This window comes from Callithrix jacchus, chromosome 4 (assembly GCF_049354715.1).
Source record: "Callithrix jacchus isolate 240 chromosome 4, calJac240_pri, whole genome shotgun sequence".
In the NCBI taxonomy this organism is placed as follows: Eukaryota; Metazoa; Chordata; class Mammalia; order Primates; family Cebidae; genus Callithrix; species Callithrix jacchus.
Genome location: NC_133505.1, coordinates 75,497,500 through 75,517,091, shown reverse-complemented (window position 1 = coordinate 75,517,091; position 19,592 = coordinate 75,497,500). Strand labels below are relative to the sequence as shown.

Sequence of the window (19,592 nt, the reverse complement as noted above, 5' to 3'; positions counted from 1 at the left end):
TCTCTACATAAAATACAAAATTAGCTGGGTGTGGTAGTGCACACTTGTGGTCCTAGCTACTTTGGAAGCTGAGGTGGAAGGATTGCTTGAGCCCAAGAGGTTGAGGATGCAGTGAGCTGAGATCATGCTACGCACTCCAGCCTGGCCAACACAGCAAGACTCTGTCTCAAACAAAAATAAAATAAATAAAAAGTAGTGTGTGCTGAGGTATGCTAAAAGTATAAAGCATACAAACTACAAAAAAGAATGTAAATATCTCATTAATATATTTTTAAAATATTTATCACATCTTGAAATAATGTTTTGGATATATTGGGTTAAATTATCACTAAAATTAATTTTACTAGTTTATTTTTTTAAAATGTGGTTATTAGGAAAATTTAAATTACACATCTCACATATTTCTGCTGGATAGCATAGTCTAGGAATACTAAGCCATCCCTTTAACTGCTGGAGTGTATAGTTAACTCCTTCAAAAATAGACTAGGTACATAAAACCACAAAAAGTTTCTAAGACTACAGGGATGTTCGCTCCCATCAGATCAGCTGAGTTAAATCCAATAACCACAAAGTAGAGTCCAGGCATGGATATCTGGAAAAATGTGGGAGATGTTCCCACACCATCCACAGTGATCCTAAAATAATAGCTAACTACCTTGTACATAGAATTCATGAGTGCTTCAGAGCCTAAAAGAGGAAATGGACACATCAGAAACAAAGAGTCACAGCTCAGAGGTCCCTCAAGATGGACTGGAGACCACAGGGGATGATCAGATTCTCTCACAGAAATCAAAGAACAGCCTTGACTCTTGAATTATGAACACACAGATGCCCTGAGAATGTTCTTTTTCCTAAGCCACAGGGTAAAGAAATTGAACAAACTGGAGATTCCAGACACTCCCTTTGGTACTCTAAGGAATAAAGGTACTACTTCCATTATGGTGGCAACAGCTCCAGTTTCTTAATTCTCCTTCCAAGTTAGCATCCACGACACAAATGGGTTCAAAGCCCATTTGAACCTGACTTTCTGAATAATGATGCCCAAAAGATACCACGTAAGGTAAAAATTGCCTACAGACCAACTTAAAAGTCCTTAAAAATCTCTTAGGCCTCATGTTGGCAACTAATATATCATTCTCATTAAGCAGAATATATTCACTTTTTCCCCCAGCTTTAAGAAAAAAATTGTATTTCTTCACCTGAACACCAGAGAATGTAGTAAACTTGGATTCAGGGGCCATATTGTACAAAAAATACACATACTTTGAAATGTTCATTCAATGTAATGAGAGGCTCACATTATGAGAGGCATATGAGAACTGATACCAAATGAAGGAACAGCAGATTCACACACAATTATATGAGGGGCTCACACTACGACAATATGTGGGAACTAAGACTGACATTCTAGATTTGAGACCAACCAAGGAAAAAACATGCAATGTGTATACTGTATAATTCAATTCCAGTTTGCTAAATAGAAATATGATGGGAACAGAGAGATGTTCTAAATCTAGAAGGAGGTTAATGCAGTACAGTTAACACCAGGTAGTCTAATTTTGCATTGATTTTCTTGGGCCTTCTCTAAAGAAATAAGCAGGCTGCCCAAAACAGGAATACTCTTAGAAATTTTCAGAATGCTGTTCTCCTGTAACAAAAGATTCCTGTAATAGTCATGTTCTGATCCGGGCATGGTAGCTCATGCCTGTAATCTCAGCACTTTGGGAGGCTGAGGAGAGTGGATTGCTTGAGGTCAGGAGTCCGAGACCAGCCTGGCCAACATGGTAAAACCCCGTCTCTACTAAAAATACATAAAAAATTAGCTGGGCATGGTGGCGCACGCCTGTAATCCCAGCACTTTGGAGGCTGAGATAGAAGAATCGCTTGAACCTGGGAGATGGTGGTTACAGTGAGCTGAGATCACACCACTGCATTCCAGCCTGGGCAACAAGAGTGAGACTTCACCTCAAAAAAAAAAAAAAATCATTTTCTGCAGCAGACCCAGGAGAGTAGGAAGATGAGTTTCTTGGTGGAAGTTACACCCAGCGCCATCTTTCCTAAATCCCAGTCACCTACAGAATTCCAATCAATATAAGCTCTGGCCCTAGTCTTTGAGCTAATCTTGACCAAGTCAGACCATATAGCAGTAAACTGCAAACAATCAGCCACTGACATGTGGATGAGTTTTGCATCCCTAAACCTGCTATCTAATGTAAATTCTGGCCAACTGAGTTGGTTAGGTCTGCACTGCTTTGGTTCAGTCTGAATATCTGAGTTACACTCTTATTTCTTGATTTACATTCAGTTTTCTTCTTGATTTGTTGAGGCCCTGACATCCTGCCCATATTTGTAAGCTCCCTCTGGCAGGGGCTAAATATGCTCAGTCACTGGATTATATCCGTGCTTTAAAATGACAAAGCCAGGCCAGGGACAGTGGCTCATGCCTGTAATCCCAGCACTTTGGGAGGCTGAGTGGGTGAATCATTTGGGGTCAGGAGTTTGAGACCAGCCTGGCCAACACAGCAAAATCCTGTCTCCACTAAAAATACAATAATTAGTTGGGCGTGGTGGCACATGCCTGTAAACCCCAGCTACTCGTGAAGCTGAGGCAGGAGAATCACTTGAACCTGGGAGGTGGAGGTTGTAGTGAGCAGAGATCACGCCACTGCACTCCAGCCTGGGCAACAGAGCAAGACTCCATCTCAAAAAAAAAAAAAAAAAAAATTAAATAAATGAAAAATGAAATGAAATGACTAAGCCAGCTGTCACTTGCCTCACTCTGAAGATTATCATCACTCATGACCTTATTTTGCCCTACAATCATTACAACTTTCATCACAAACATATATCATTTAAAAAAGTAATCCATAGCAAAGCTGAGCTTATCAGAAGCATTACAGTAAAGGACACGCAAGGTAAGGAAAATCACTTGTCTAGTAACTTTTGTAGCCACTCCTTACTCATCAAAATGAACTTCTGAGGGCCAACCATATGCCATATGACATTAATTACAGAAATACTTAAGAAAATAATAGAACACTAAATTTTTCTCTTTGGTGGAGATGGTGAGAAGGAGCATTTTCCAAAGGAAAGACAATGAGAATAACTTTTTAGAGACAAACTATGTTTTAATGTTTCTCTGTTGATGATACCAAATATAGTAAACCTGAGGGTGTTTTAAAAACCTGGGATTTTCAATTCCAAAAGATAAAAGTAATGGTAAAGGACATAAAGGCTTCCACAGTCTTACATTTTTTATTGCCAATAAAGCCTGGCCTTGCTGCTTAGACATTTATAGATAGCAGTATTTCCAACGTAAGCCCATGAAGTACTGACAATCTGAAAACATCAAAGAGCAAGTGTCATAGTTACCACTGTTCTAAAAACAATCGTGAATGAAACAGTTGCATCCTATAGGCAACTTCAAGGGCATTTCAATAAAGAAATACTTGTTCTAGTACAGGTTAAATTAAGACCTGTAACAAAAGAACATTTCATAACACTTAATAGAAATGTCCCAGACTATAGCCAGGCATACTAGTTCATGCCTGTAATCCCAGCATTTTGGGCGGCCGAGGTGGGCAAATCATTTGAGGCCAGGAGTTTGAGACCAGCCTGGCCAACACGGTGTAACCAGATGGGGTTTCTACAAAAAATACAAAAATCAGCAAGGTGTGGTGGCCTGGGCCTGTAAGCCCAGCTAATTGGGAGGCTAAGGCATAAGAATTGCTTAAACCCAGGAGACAGAGGCTGCAGTAAGCTGAGATCGTGGCATTGCACTCCAACACAGTGCGACCCTGTCTTAAAAAAAAAAAAAAAGTCCCAGACTATTATCAATATACTCACAACATAATTTAGAAATATGTTCTTTATTCTGGATGATCTGATAGAGACTGAATGCCATAAAAGGAAATATGCCATAATTTTCTCAAGAATGGTTTCTTGGTTGAGAGATAGTTCATCAATTCTTTTTCATCAAAATAAGAACTACCTAAAGGGTTAGTTACTCAAGTAGGAGATGTCTCTTAATGGTATAATATGCCTGAAACTTTTACATTTCTGTTAAGAAAAAAGAGGCTAAGATTTATTTTAAATTTAACATATCATCAATAACCAAGCATGTACCTGTTAACAACTGCCAATCTTTAAAAATAAAATGTGAAACCTACTGTGGATTGTTTCACTTTATTCCTTCTGAAAAACCTAGACCTGCCTAATCACTTGTGCTTTGCAACTTGTCTGAAAAGCCATTGAGTCCATTAAGAATGCTTTCTTCTATATCATCATTCTGCTTCTTATTGTCATTTCTTTCTTTTAATTAAGACAGGGTCTCTCTGTAATCCCAGCACTTTGGGAGGCCTAGGTGGGTGGATCACGAGGTCAAGAGATCAAGACCATCCTGCTCAACATGGTGAAACCCCGTCTCTACTAAAAATACAAAAAATGAGCTGGGCATGGTGGCACGTGCCTGTAATCCCAGCTACTCAGGAGGCTGAGGCAGGAGAATTGCCTGAACCCAGGAGGCGGAGATTGCGGTGAGCCGAGATGACGCCATTGCACTCCAGCCTGGGTAACAAGAGCGAAACTCCGTCTCAAAAAAAAACACAAAAAAACAAAAAAGAAGACAGGGTCTCGCTCTGTCACGCAGGCTGGTCTTGAACTCCTGGCCTCAAGCAATCCTTCTGCCTCAGCCTCCCAAGTGCTAGGATTACAGGGATGGGCTACCACATCCCGCCTTATTCCTAGTCATTTCTAAACCTTCTCCCTGACAAACAACTCATGAAAAAACACTTCAAATCTGCATGCCCTCATCTCCATGCATTTATTTAAATGCACACATGTAAATATCAAAAAACTCACTGTTAAGTAGTTTTTCCTTAATACCCAGAATCAAAGCAAAGGAAATCCTTTGCTTTTTCTATCTCCTAAACAGGCCCCACAACAAGGATTTAATGTAAACAAAATAAAAATATAAAACAGAAAATTACGGATGTAACTAATGATATATATGCAATTCTTACATTTCCTTTCTGCGTCAACTTGTGGAAAACAAAGGGCATATCTGTTTTACATACTGAATGCTGCAGTGTCTGTTTCACTGTGTATGAACATTAGTTAATATACTAATTAGAAAACTCCAGTATGTTAGAAATATCTAGTAGAATGCTAGTCCCCAGTTCACTAGCATTCTACTAGACTTTTCACAGAAGTCTGAAATTTAAAAAAGAAATCTGTTTGATCTGGGATTTAAGCAGTCAATTACACTCTTACTACATAGTCTAAAATTAAAGAGATAAAAACTAAGTATTTATACAGCAATTTTTGTCTTGGTGGCCCAAAGCATGTTTAAATGATTAGGGCTTGCTTTACTATTGAGAGAGTATACTGGGAGGCCACCTTTATTATCCTTTGGAGACACTGAGATACACAGGTTAAGTGGGTTTTACAAACTAATGTCATGAGTCATCGTAAGAGCTCACACCTTCTGACTAGAAATTCTAGTCCTCTGCCTGCTGTCTACCACAAATCCTCATTTAATTTCTAAGAGCACAGGAACCAACTCACTAAAGTTGCCAGCAAGAATTTGTAGGCATTTACTTTTTTAAATGAATGTTTGCCTAAAAATAAAAAGACCTACCTGTGAAGGAAGTGCAAGCTTCCTTGAGAAGCAGTGGTTATCTCTATTTGTATTTGAAAAATCATAAAAAAAAAAAAAAAATCTTAAAAGCTGATGAGTGCATCACCTCTTAATATACACAATAATTGCTAGTTCTTCTAAAAGTGTGGTTTGATGACATCAGAGCCTCCTAGTTTTGCTTTAAATCACTTTGAATAAGGAACTACACTTTTTTTGCCTTGGTATTTCCCTTCTTAAAACAGAAAAAAAAACTTAATTCCTACCTGACACAGACAACATAAGGAAGAAATTACTGTTTGTGGACTGCTTTGAGATTCCTGAATGAAATACATAATCCAGTTGATCTTCAATCCTACAATAAAGGCAAACTTCACTGAACATAATTGCTTCGGCAGATGCCTTTAAAATAAAATACTATACCATTATACATGGAAAGATAAGTTTTATGTAAACCAAATCTTGAACACAATGCAACGGAGGAAAAAAAGTTACAAAACTGTTTAGAAAGTTCTTTTGCTCAATTAAAAAATCTAATACTTCTCACATATATCTCCTGTAAACACACTAATTCTACAGGAAGCAGAAACTGTATGCATTTATTAGAGAACAGAGACTCTCAGGAAAATTAAGCTATCAACTGCAATACCAAATGTATAAAACGAATTCATAATACATTTTATAAAGAAATTCTGTTAAATTTCATTTAAGATCAGTTCTTGGACAGCAACAGCTAATGGAAGACAAGAAAATTTCCAAATTTTAAGTGTATGTTTGTAGGTCAAGCTTTAACAAGCCTTAACTCGTTATAGTTTCATAAAGTCTGTACTCAAGTTGCTTTTCCAGGTAAACATATTTCTTAAAAATTAAAGCTTTAATCAATAAGTGTAACCGATTTATTCCTACTGTCACTCTTTTGATGATACTTGCAACCGGTAAAGAAATGTTATTAAACTGGAAGATGAATTAGAAACACTGAGTGGACACCTAGCTTAGGCAGAAAGCAGTAAGGACTAAAAGGGTATGTCAGAAAGAAGTCTTCAGAGATTTAATAAAAAGTAAAACAAAAGGAATGAAGTTAAGAGGTTTGACTTACAAATGGGGAGGGGAGGGGAGGGAAGAGTTTTAGAGAGGAAAAAATTAAGATTAGAGCCTCACTGGGTCCAGGATGGAAAAGGACGGGAGGACAGGGGCCATTAGACACAAAGCAATGAAGCAGGGTACCAAAGGAAAGCGAAGGGAGTGAAGGGTTCTGAAGGTAAGATGGGGCATGGAAAGAACTCCAGTGCAAAGCGATGCTAAAGCAAAAATTTTGCAACTAACAAAAAGGGAACCAGGAGGAAATACCGAAAGCAGGTGAATGAGAGGAAAATAAAACCAAGGAAGAAATTATGGAAGTACAAGTGAGAAACCTAGTTGGCCAGAGTAAGGAGCTCCGGACAGGGAAAAGCCAGTCTACAGATGGTAGTAGCACAGAGATAGGCTGCTTCCCAAGGTGGGACCACCCGGGCGAAAAGGCACGTGGGAGGCGAGGGATGAAAAAGCAGAACCTCGAAAGCTGGTAAAGGAGGGACAGAGTGACGAAGACGGAGCAGGGGTGAAGGGCAGGCGAAGGCTCGCCAGTCGCGAGGTTCAGGAAGAGCTGGTAGAGGGACGCGCGCAGGGGCTGGGGCGGCCGCGGGCACCGGGAGAGCAGCGCGCCGCGGCCCCTAGCCTCCTTGAGAGCGCTCCGCACCGCCGTCCCCACCGACCTTCAGCAGGGCCGGGGCCGGGCTCCAACCGCCAGCAGTCGGGTGAGGGGCCGCGGCGGGGGAGCGGCGGACGAGGAGGAGGCCGCTTCCTGCCTGGCCCCTGGGAAAGAGGGACGGAGGGAGGGGTCGTGGGTGGGTGTCGGGAGCCGGGGGAGCTGAGGGGACAGTAAGGGGTTTACCTCTCGCCCGGCTCGGCCTCTTTCCCCGCCTGTCGGACAGAGAAGCTAGTTGTCCAGCTGGAAGATGACGACCCTACCCGGGTCAGCACCATCCCGTACCCGGCCCCTCACATCGCCATCACAGCAACCGCAAACACCGCAACGGCGGTGCCGGTTCGTCACCGACGCTCGGCTACTGGCCCAGCGCGGCCAGCGAGCATGCGCAGTCGCCTCAGTCCCGAGGGATCCCGGGCCAGCCGGCTATACCTGCGATCAACAGGTCCCCGGCCGAGCGGCCCCGCCCCCGGCCTCTCTCACCTCCTCCTCCCGCCTCTTCCCTCCCCTCTCTAAGGCTAGGCCCCGCCCCTTCAAGCTCCGTGCCCCGCCCTTCAGGAGCTTCAGTGGCCCCTCCAGCTCCAGCGGCAACTGAGATTTAGAGAGATTTGTCCGCCCTACCCGGCTCCCGTTCCCAAGTTCCCGCGAGAACGGGAGGTTTGCGTCAATAAAAAGCGCGCGTCCAAGAAAAGGGGCTCCGCTGTGGGTTTAAGGGATGGAGCTTGGAGGTGGATGAAGAGTAGGGAGCAAGAAGAGGGCTAAAAGAGGGAGTTCCAAAATTTTAGCTGTTTTTCTCATAATGTTCTTTCTCCTTTTCTCTCTTTAGCTCCTCCATGCAGCCCCCGGTAGAAAGCCCAGTTCCTGCGCTAGTCGATTTGTGCATTAGGAAAGGCAGGGATTTCCTGCGCTGAGGCGGGACAGCTGCCTTTCGGGACCCAGTCCTTGCATCTTGGGAGGTGTGGGTGCTGATCTGGTTGTTTCTCCGTTTATGAAGCCCAAAAGGCCGGGAGGGGGCTAATGAAGTGAACCCTTTCGCTGTTATATTTCATTAACAGAAGCCCACGAAAGATAGTAGTTCATCGATTTATATCAATCTTTTCTGTTTCTGAACCTTATCCGGCAGAAACTTTTGTGGTGCATAAAGTTAAGTATGTTGCTAAAGCTGAGTTAATGAAAGGAAAATCTTGGCTACAATTCCTGTGTTGAAAAAGAATGTAGGATCGATAGTGGTATTGGTTGCACAACAATGAATGGACTTAATGCTACTGAACTGTGCACTTCAAAATGGTTAAAATGGTAAATTTTATGTATATTTTACCACAATAAGAATGAATTAGAAGGAGAAAGCTTTGTGCATTCATTTGGAAGTAATGGTGATGTCTTGTAACCTACGCCATTTGGGGGACATGTTTTGAATATATACTTTAACCACTTTTTTGTCTTTGTACCGGGTTTGTTGTTGTTTTGAGACAGAGTGTTGCTCTATTGCCCAGACTGGAGTGCAGTGGCGTGATCTCGGCTCACTGCAACCTCTGCCTCCAGGGTTCAAGCGATTCTGGTGCCTCAGCCTGCCGAGTAGCTGGGATTACAGGTTCCTGCCACCACGCCAAGCTAATTTTTGTATTTTTAGTAGATACGGGGTTTCACCATGTTGGCCAGGCTGGTCTCGAACACCTGACCTCAAGTGATCTGCCTGCCTCGGCCTCCCAAAGTCCCGGGATTACAGGGGTGAACCACTGCACCCAGGTGAATTTTTTATTTCTTTAAGAGATTATTTTATGTTCTAGATTATTTTATGTTCTTCTGTCAATTGATACTTACCAGGAAGGCTTGCCTAAATCTCTAGGTTAGTTAAGTGCACCTCTTCTGGGTTCCCAGACAACCCTGTACCTACTCCAATTTTAACTCTTTAGCAGAACTTTTTTTTCCCTCCTGTCTGCCCCTACTAGATTGCAAACTGTGAGAGTTTAGAGTGACCCTTAACCTTCATCATATCCCTCAGTAACTAGCACAGTATTTGGCAAACATAAGCAATAAATATATATATATATAATGGTTGAGCGGATTTCACTGTTTTTAGAAGGCTCACCATGATGCTTGTCAACTTCTTCAGCCTCACTTCCCCAGCCAGTGGCACAGAAGTCTTGGTTTTATTTCAGCACAAAGACCAGTTTCTTACTGTATAGCTTTTGTTCAAGCAATCTTTTTCCCTTTACTCCTCCCAACCGCCACCACAAGATATTCCACTTCAACTTTCTGAAATTGTTTTCTCTGGAAAGTTTTTCCTGACTCATGAACTCTTCCCAAGGTTGGATTCATGTTGCTTCTGAGCTCCAGTAGCTCCCTGTGCATTTATCTCTGCACTATATACATTACATCATAGGGTAATAATGCAAACACTCCACCCAAGTTCTTTTTCATTCATGTTGGTATCTTCCAAGATAAGGACACTGCCTGGCTCATGGCAGATGAGTTAAGAATGTGATTTGAATAAAAAGAACACAGAACAGAGAAAGAATCTTGGCACACTGTGTGTTTTAGGGATGCATGGATGTGGAAATGCAAATAGTTGGTTGTTTACTATATTCTCCTAAGACACAGCTGGAACTAAAAAGAAAAAAACAGAAAAAGAGATCACACCACTGCTCTCCAGCCTGGGCAACAGAGTGAGACTCCATCTCAAAAAACAAAACAAAACAAAACAAAAAAACCAGCAACAAAAACATAAGAAATAAGTAAATTTATGGCATCTACTGAGGTACAGATACTAGAGAGTATAGCACACACTGATATAATTGTCAGATTACCTGTGTTCTAATTCTAGAGTCTACAGTATACTGTGTTATCTTGAGAGTCTCTTACCTTCTCTAGGTCTATTTTCTCTCACATATAAGAAGATAATCACATTATATAGAATTTGAATTCCTTTAGAAATTTCCTGATTCTAAATTTCCTGTATTTATCTTCCCAGGTTTTGTGTCACCCATTATGCTGCTAATAAACAGTGTCACATTTACAAGAACAGAAAGCCAAACACCGCATGTTCTCACTCATAGGTGGGTGTTGAACAATAAGAACACGTAGACTTGGAGAGGAACATCACAGACTGGGGGCAGTTGGGGTAGGTAGGGGAGAGACAACAGGGGGTGGGGAGGGATAACATGGGGAGAAATGCCAGATATAGTATGCCCCTAAAGTTAAATAAATTTTTAAAAAATAAACAGTTTGTATCACATTTAATGTACATTAAAATGTGATATGTGTCCTTTTCAATCTATGTTGTGCTCAAGGAATGCAAGATTTGGAATCCTGTCTATCTTCTAATTGGTTTACATAATTTAACTTTAGCATGGAGTGTTTTTGAATGTTTGTTAAACCTTTTTAACTGGAGTATTCTCTTAATCCAAAGATCAGGTTATCTCTTCCTTTCTCAGTTGCACAACATTGATTCAGCTAGAGATTGAGACAGTGGAAGAAATGAATATTGTAAATTTGAAAATAGCCTCATGAAGGATGTCTCATATTTGTCATTTCTTTAATTTACTAAACATTAATTTACTAAAAAAAAAAAGCTTGCTTTTTCCTTACTAGGTTTTATGACTTTAAAAATATTCCTGTTATAAGTATGGTCATTATTTGAAAATTATAAATGAGATATAGTCAAAGTTATTCCACAACTTTTTTCAACAATGTGATTATTTTTAGCATTTCATACAGGTAATTCTGAATTCTTTTGGAATTAGAGTATTCTGTAATATATAAAGTATGATAAGTATTAATAAAGTATTAAACCTCCTTCTAGGGCATTCACTCTTATCTCCAGGCAAAGTATAGATTTTATCATTTGCAGATACTTGGGTGAGTGCCCACAGTACTCAAGGATAAGTTTTTTTGGAGGTTATATTACTTTAACCACAAATAGAAGATTAAGCAGACCCATAATAGGACACAGCTATTAAATCATGAAATAGACCAGGTGTGGTGGCTCACACCTGTAATCCCAGTCCATTATAGGACTTCCTTTATGGGTTAGTAACAGCTACAAACCAGAAGGGCAAATGTATTACTTCATAACACAGTGTTGTAATATTTCATGATTTTGATTGTTTGTTTATTTTGAGACAGAGCCTCTTTCTTTCGCCAGGCTGGAGTGCAGTGACACCATCTCGGCTCACTGAAATCTCCACCTTCCAGGTTCAAGTGATTCTCCTGCCTCAGCATCCATAGTAGCTGGGATTACAGGTGTGCACTACCACACCCAGCTAATTTTTGTGTGTTTTTTTTTTTTTTTTGTAGAGACAGGGTTTCACCACGTTAGCCAGGTTGGTCATGATCTCCTGACCTTGTGATCCACTCACTTTGACCTCCAAAACTGCTGGGATTACAGGTGTGAGCCACCACGCCTGGTCTATTTCATGATTTAATAGCTGTGTGGCCTTTCTGGACAAACCATGATATAAAACTCAGTACCAAGTTTTCCTTCCTTGTAATGGCAAAACTTCTGTTAAAAAATATAAAGTGTTCTCTCTTATTTACAAAAAAGTAGTTTTTGTTGGTTTCAACTCAGGTTACCTAGGTTTCTGAAAGACAGGGTGTCTCCTTGGATCATTGGAGTCAGTCTGTCAGACAGAAAACATTCCTCCTACCACCAACCCACTGAATCATTCCTGTGAAGTATAATTAACTAGTATCAAGTGACAGCAATGAAATGATTTCTGAATTATTCTCTTCTTTATATGCCGGAAGCTTACCGTGGTTATTTTTTTTTTAATGTAATATTTATACTAATTATCATTTGCTTTTTGACAGGAAACACATTAGGACAACTCTCTCACTCTTCCTATGACTCATGCATTTACATCTTGAGTCTTGATCTTTAAGCCAATTCTAGCCACATACCTTCTGCTTCATATCAGACTGTATCACTTTTCCTGTTATCCTGCTAGAACTTTTTATTCGATGTATCCCAAACTCATCCTGCCTTCCTTCACACACAGATCTATCTCTTGGTCAAGCTTCTGGTTTCTGTCAATATCCCTTCCCTTCCCATTTGCTCAGCCCAGAACCTCACAGCCATGTATATATATATATATCATTTTTTTCTTTGTTTTCTTTGTTCTATTTTCATTTCCTTATTTTTTAAAATCATTATATGAGTGTGTGTGTAAACATGCAAACACACATATATATATATATTTTGGGACAGGATCTCACTCTATCACCCAGGCTGGGGTGCAGTGGTGTGATCTTGGCTCACTATAACCTCTGCCTCCCAGACTCAAGGAATCCTCCCATCTCAGCCACCCAAGTAGCTGCAACTATAAGCTTGCACCACCATGCCTGGCTAATTTTTGTATTTTAGTAGAGATGGTTTCACCATGTTGCCCAGGCTGGTCTTGAACTCCTGAGCTCAGATGATCTGCCTGTCTTAGCCTCCTAAAGTGCTGGGATTATAGGCATGAGCCACTGCGCCCAGCCCATATATATATTTTTTAATTTCAACTTTTATTTTAGATATAGAAGGTATATGTGCAGATTTGTTACAGGGATCTGTTGCACCCAGGTAGTGAGCATTGTACCCAACAAGTACTTTTTCAACCCACACCACACTGCCTCCTTTCCTCCTCCAGTAGTCCACAGTGTCTACTGTTCCCATGTTTATGTCTAACACAGCTATATTTGATGCTTCCCTTTTTTAAGTTTCCTGTCCATTCCATTTCCATGCCTTGTCTGACCTTTCTTTCAAAATATTTGCTCTGTTTCAAAATGCTTCTGTAGTCCAAGGAAAAGTCAAACGTAAACAAAAAGAGGAGCATCTCTTCTGGTGAGACTGGAGAAAAGGATTTAAGGTACAATGTGAATGGAAACGAAGGTAATTTGTAGATTTTAAATCTACATTTTACAGCAAAAACAAAAAAATTGAATAAAACTTTAAGCATTGCATAAACTACCATAATATCTTAGTTTTCTGATCCTATTAATAGTAGATAGCATCTTGAACTTTTATCATCTGCTGGGTGCTAGTTTTAATACTTAACATACATTATTTCTGCTCCTTATAACAAAATTTTAATGAAATAGGCATTATTATCCATTTCTCTTTGTAGTTTTATGTAATGTTTACTTCATATATTTTGACACTCTTTTTCTAAGTCTATTTGTTTAGGATAGTTAGGTCCTGTCAATGAATTTGTATAAATAATTCACCATTATGAAATGGCCTTCATTTTCCCTGGTGAAATTTTTTGCTCTGAAGTCTACTTAGCCTCATATTAATACAGTCATTCCAGATTTATTTTGATTTATCTTATTATGATATAGATTTTTCTATCTTTTTACTTTTAACCTACTTGTATCTTTATATTTAAAGTGAATTTCTTGGAGGTCTCAATCTCTGGCTTGTAATTGATATATTTATACCATTTGTATTTAAGGTATTTATGGATATGTTTTGGTTTAAATGTATCATCTTGTTGCTTGTTTTCTATTTGTACTACCTGTTCTTTGTCCCTCTTTTATTCTTTTTTAAAACTTATTTTGCATTAATATTTTTTAATGATTCAATTTTATCTCCTTTGTTGGCTTATTAGCAATTGCTCTTTTTATGGTATTTCAGAGGTTATTTTAAGGTTTATCATATACAGTTTTTGCATATCATGATCCAATGTCAAGTGTATTACACACTTTACATACAAAAACCTTACAACACTATACTTTCATTTTCCACTCCCATCCTTTTTTGCTGTTGTCATAAATTTTATTTCTACACCTGTTATAAACCTCACAATGCATTTTTTGTTTTAATTGGTCAATTATTTTAAAAAAAAATATAAATATATGAGAAATTCTTTTGTATTTTCCCACATAGTTATCATTTCCAGTGCTCTTTGTGTTTTAGTGTTGACTTAGATTAACACTTCTTAGAATGTAGGTGTGCTAGTGATATATACTTTCTCAGCTTCTGTATGTCTCAAAATGCCATTACTATATCTTTATTTTTGAAAGATCCTTTCACACGGCATAGCATTCTAGAGTGATTTTTTTTCAATATTTTAAATATGCTGCTCCACTGTGTTCTTGTTTGCATTGTTTCCAACAAGAAATCTGCTGTTTATTTTCATAACTAGTTGTGCAATATGCCTTTTTTCCCCCCTCTGTATGCTTTTAAAATCTTTTCTTCATCCATTTAAAAAGGCAGTTTAACCATAATGTGCTCTGGTATAATTTTCTTCACTTTTTTTGTGTGTAAGGTTTGTTGGTTCATGAATCTATGGGTTTCAATTTTTCATCAAATTTTGGAATATTTTGGCCATTATTTCTTTGAATATTTTTTCTTTCCTTTGGGAACTATAATTATGCACATATTAGACAGCTTATACTAGTCCTGTAACTTACTCAAGCTCTGTTCTTTTTTCTTTAGTGTTTTTTTTTTAAATCTGTGTTTCATTTTGTATAGTTTCTATTGTTATGTCTTCACGTTCACTTTTCTTCTACATGTCTACTCTGCTATTGACTATATTCAATGTATTTTCCATTTCAGACATTGTAGATTTACCCTCTAGAACAAGGAAGTACCAAAATATGACCCATGGGACAATTATCCCATGGCCCTTTTCTGTATAGTCCAAGAGCTAGGAATGATTTTATATTTTAAAAAGTTTTTGTAAAAAATACTTTAAGTGGCCTGCAAAACCTGAAATATTTACTTTCTGACTCTTTACAAAACGAGTTTACTGACTTTAGCTCTAGAATTTTATGTCTTTTTTGTATTACCTAAATCTCTATTTTACATGTTCAATATTTCCTCTGGTTTCTTGATTATATGATATGGTTATGACTGTTAATGTCCTTGTCATCTTTATCATTTCTGGGTCAATGTCAATGATTTGGGTGTTTTTTTCCTTATGATGGGTTATGTTTTCCTCTTTCTTTGAATTCCATATAATTTCTGGTTCAATGGCCAACATTGTACATTTTGCCTTGCTGGTTTTTGACATTTTCATATTCCTATAAATATTCTTAAACTTGTCATGGGGTGCAGTTAAGTCACTTGGAAACAGTTTGAATCTTTCAGATCTTGCATTTATGCTTTGGTACACAGGACAAAAGCATCATTTAGGCTAGGTTTGATGTTTCCCTAATATGAGGCACAACTCTTGAGTATTACATATTGTCTTATGAGTTACGACATTTTCCACTCTCTTTTGGTAGGAAGAGGCATTATACCCAGCCCTGTGTGAGCACTTGGAATTGTTTGCAATAATTCAAGTGTTTCTTTCCCCCAGCTTCAGATAGAATTTTTACATAAATGTACTTTTCAGTACCCGCTGGGAGATCTTCTGCAGATCTCTGGATTTCTCTATATAGCTGTTACCACTCCTCTACTCTACCCTGCAAACATTACCTACCATGGCCTCCTCTGACTTCCAGTTTTTTCTCAACTCAGGGATCACCAGGCTTTGTCTGAATTCCCCTCCCTGATCCACTTCCTCCATGCAGTAAATTAAAGCAATTATAGAACTCCTCTTATTTTCTGTTTCTCAGGCATTATTGTCTTTCCTTGCCTGATAACCTTTCTCTAGAAAAACTTTATGTGTGTATATATATGTAAAACTTTATGTACGCGCGTGCACGTGCACATACACACACACACAGAAAATTGTTGTTTCTGTAGTTGCTTAGGGCAGGAAGTGGGGAACCCACAGAGCAGTATTAATAAATACAGTCCTTGCTACTCCATCCTAGTCTGAGCAGATGTTCATTTGATTTTTTTAAGCACCCTTTGCAATTAGCACCTACCTACCTACCTTTACATCTTAACCTTTGCCTTAGTTAAATCGATCATATTTCAGTCTTGGCACTTTGGCTCACTTTAACTCCTGCCTAAGATTCCTTCTACCTTCTTATGCTACAGGACTTAGAGAACACAAATTTCCATTGTCTGAGAATCAACACTGGGGTATCTTTCAATTTCTTAGAGAATTTTTACTTTAACCAGGGTGTGATGCCTCATGCCTCTAATTCTAGCACTTTGGGAAGCCAAGCAGGAAGATTGCCTGAGCTCAGGAGTTTGAGACCAGCCTGGGAAACATAACTAAACCCCATCTCTACTAAAAATTCAAAATGTTATCCGGGCGTGGTGATGCACGCCTGTAGTCCCAGCTACTCAGAAGGCTGAGGCATGAGAATCACTTGAACCCAGGAGATGGAGGTTGAAGTGAGCCAAGATCATGCTACTTCACTCCAGCCTGAATAAGAAAGAGCGAGACTCTTTCTCAAAAAAAAAAAAGAGAGAATTTTTACTTTAGATTGTCCTTACCATAGTATTAGAATAGCAAAGTAGAGGGATTAAATATTTAAATAATATATATATTTTAAAAGACTCTCCTTTCTCTCAAAGATATTTTTATAAATTAGAGAAGACTTGGGCTGGACTATATCTAAATGCAGAAAATAATTGCTTTTTCATATTGTTTGGGGAGGTCTATTCTTCTACCCATCAATGAGGTAAAATGAAAAGACTATTAATAATTTGGGGAATTGGATTCAAACTCTAGTGCTGTCACTAAACTGCATGAATCTAGGCAGGACATATTAATCACCAGAGTTCTCAGCCGCTTCTGTGTTGTGAAAATGATGCTAATGTCATAGGCTCCATAAGTCTGTGATTCTCCTGTTTAAGATAACCTTGTCAGTTCTAATCACTTTATTGCTTTCATTTCTTCCAATATGCCCTTGATACTTTCTCAGGATATTTCATTAAGCAGAAGAGGATGAATAAGGTAGATCATGGGCCCAGTTTGGTCTGCTCAATTCTTCGCAAGCTGCTAGACTAGAAGCTGAATATTTTGTCTATAGTGCTTGTATTTTTGAAATAGTCACAAACACCTCACCTATACTCTCCTGGCTAAGAAAGTATTAATCTTAAATTGAGTGTTTCTGGGATATATATTATATAAAAGTTTCATTGAGGCAGAGAACAACTTTTACTCTTCTTTCTATCTGCCAGAGTGCTTTGCACAAAGCAGGCTCCAATCGAATATACTTTATACTCTCAAGTACCTTATCTCATTTATGAAACAGTTTATTAAGGATACATGTTAAAATAATATTTAATTTAAAATTCTGAGTTTTTCGGAAAAAAATCCAGATATAACCCTCTTACCTTTTTTATCCTTAAAGAGTTAATTTATTATTTTTGGTCTTGTTAAACATAATACAATAAAGACAAATAAAATAAAGTAAAATAAAGGTTAACAAAATTACAACCTTTCTGAAATCAGTTTAATGAATCCTTTGCATAAATTAATAGTTTGCCTTATATGTAGGCAGAGAGCAAAAATTTAATGTTAGATGATTTTTAAATTATAATGAAGATACTATTATTTACTCACCTTTCCCTTTATCTTCACAAGACAAATAAACACATCTTTAACATACCTGGAATGATATGTTCAGTTATGACTGATATGAACAGTCATTTCTCTAAAACTATATTTTATTTGACTGATAATAAAGCCTAATATCAGCCCTTCTTATTTTTTCCAGCTTACTCTAAATGTCTTCTGCTCCTAGTTTATGCCCTTCCAAGCCATCCTCTGCACTGCTGAGTGATTTTTATAAAATGCAAATTTTATTATGTTATCATGCTTATGATTAAAATTTTTTAGTGGCTGTCTAGGGTCAAGTCTTAGCAAAGCTTATAAAGGCTTATAAAGTCTGCATCTGGGATGGGAGTAACATTGGCAGAGGGAAATAAAGTGTTCTGGAGCAAATGGAACCAGAAGGAGAGTATGAATAGTATGGCATGAGGAAGCTTTTTCAGAGATGAGGACAACAGTTGCTTTCCAGTGGGCATCAAGATTGATATTTAGACAAGAATATTTCCAAAGTACCAAAACAATGAGACAGACTAAAAATGAAAAGGAGTTATATGTAAGAAGTAAAACTCCCCTTTTATGTAGCAGGGTATGTGTGGCGGGGGGGACAGCTTGGTGGCTTAAAGGAATTAGAGCTGGACAATAATGAACATTCACAATCTGTCCCCTGCTAACATCTCCAACCCCCTTACTCACTCCCTAAAGTCCAGTCTTCTGAATGCATTATGCCTTTCGCTCATTCACTTCTAAACCTTCACAAATGCTATCCTCTCTTCTAGACTCAGGTTCTGTCTTCCTGAAATTTGTCTTGGATCTGTCCTCCACTTGGCCACAGCCTGGTTAATTGCTTTCTTTCCGTGTTGGCATAACATTCCATTCACACCTCCCTCATCACACTCATATACTCATTATGTTCTGTCCCCCAAAACTAGATATGAGTTTCTCAAGGGCATGCTCTGTCTCTTGTTCATTTTTTAATCTCAAATACTTATCACAGTTTTGGCAGATAAAAATCAATATGGTACTATTGAATGAAGGAGTTTACAAGTTCCTAATCAGTTAATTAACTAATTAATTACCCTTGTGGCTCAAACCAAAGTTTGTTACTCTCTCACCTTTCTTTCTGAGCCTGTCTTTCACCTCTTGACTCCCCTTTTCTGCCATCTTGCAGACCAGTGTCTTCATGCCGTTTCAGTTATCCATAGTCCTACATTCCACCATCCTACTCTCTTTCCTTTTCTGTACAAATCCCAGCTCTATCAGTTAGATTTGGGAAACTATCAGTTCTATCAGTTAGATCTGGGAAACTGAAACCAAGGTGTGAATGATGCTTAACCACTTCCCAAGATATTTGCATTTCTGTTTGTTTTAAAATTAATAATTGTACTGTTAAAATAATACATGCTTATTTTGGGCAATGTAGATATACAGTTATTTAACAATTATTTACTTGTAGGCACTGAGAGAATATAGCAGTCGAAGGGTGGAGAGGCAAAAATCTGCTATCATGGAGTTTAAGTTCTAATGGAAAGTGACACCAAACAAAGGAAATGGATAAATTAAGTAATTTTAAATAGTAAATTAAAAGGTATTAAGTATTCCCCGCCTCTCTCTCTCTCTCTCTCTCTCTCTCTCTCTCTCTCTCTGTGTGTGTGTGTGTGTGTGTCTGTATGCAGGAGAAGGAATTGAGCAGATAATTTATTTTAATTGATATGTTGCTGAACTATAAGGCCACATTTTTATCAGATAGAGAAAGAACTGTACATCACTATCACTTGGAGATCTTGTATTTTGAGCTGGACATAGTGACTGACTGGGATTTTGAATTGTCTCT

The 19,592-nt window shown here is 38.5% G+C and overlaps 1 protein-coding gene and 1 long non-coding RNA gene across 24 annotated transcripts in view; one reads left to right on the top strand and one right to left on the bottom strand.

Annotated features, from left to right (window-relative positions):
• FAM135A (family with sequence similarity 135 member A) overlaps positions 1 to 7,742 on the bottom strand; it is a 144,035-nt gene extending 136,293 nt beyond the window's left edge. For all 13 annotated transcript variants that reach the window (XM_008994639.5, XM_035296043.3, XM_008994644.5 and 10 more), the window contains exon 1: positions 7,566 to 7,742. The gene's annotated coding sequence lies outside the window, so the exon portion shown is untranslated. The remainder of the gene's footprint in view (positions 1 to 7,565) is intronic.
• The window catches only part of LOC118152888 (uncharacterized), a 37,683-nt gene continuing 25,289 nt past the window's right edge, over positions 7,199 to 19,592 (top strand). The window contains exons 1-5 of one of the 11 annotated variants that reach the window (XR_013534322.1): positions 7,199 to 7,428; positions 8,206 to 8,335; positions 10,351 to 10,500; positions 12,189 to 13,251; positions 19,215 to 19,346. This is a non-coding gene — a long non-coding RNA (uncharacterized LOC118152888). Of the gene's footprint in view, positions 10,501 to 12,188; positions 13,252 to 19,214; positions 19,347 to 19,592 lie in introns of all 11 variants that reach the window. The other 10 variants (XR_013534320.1, XR_013534317.1, XR_013534326.1 and 7 more) reach the window with 10 other exon arrangements.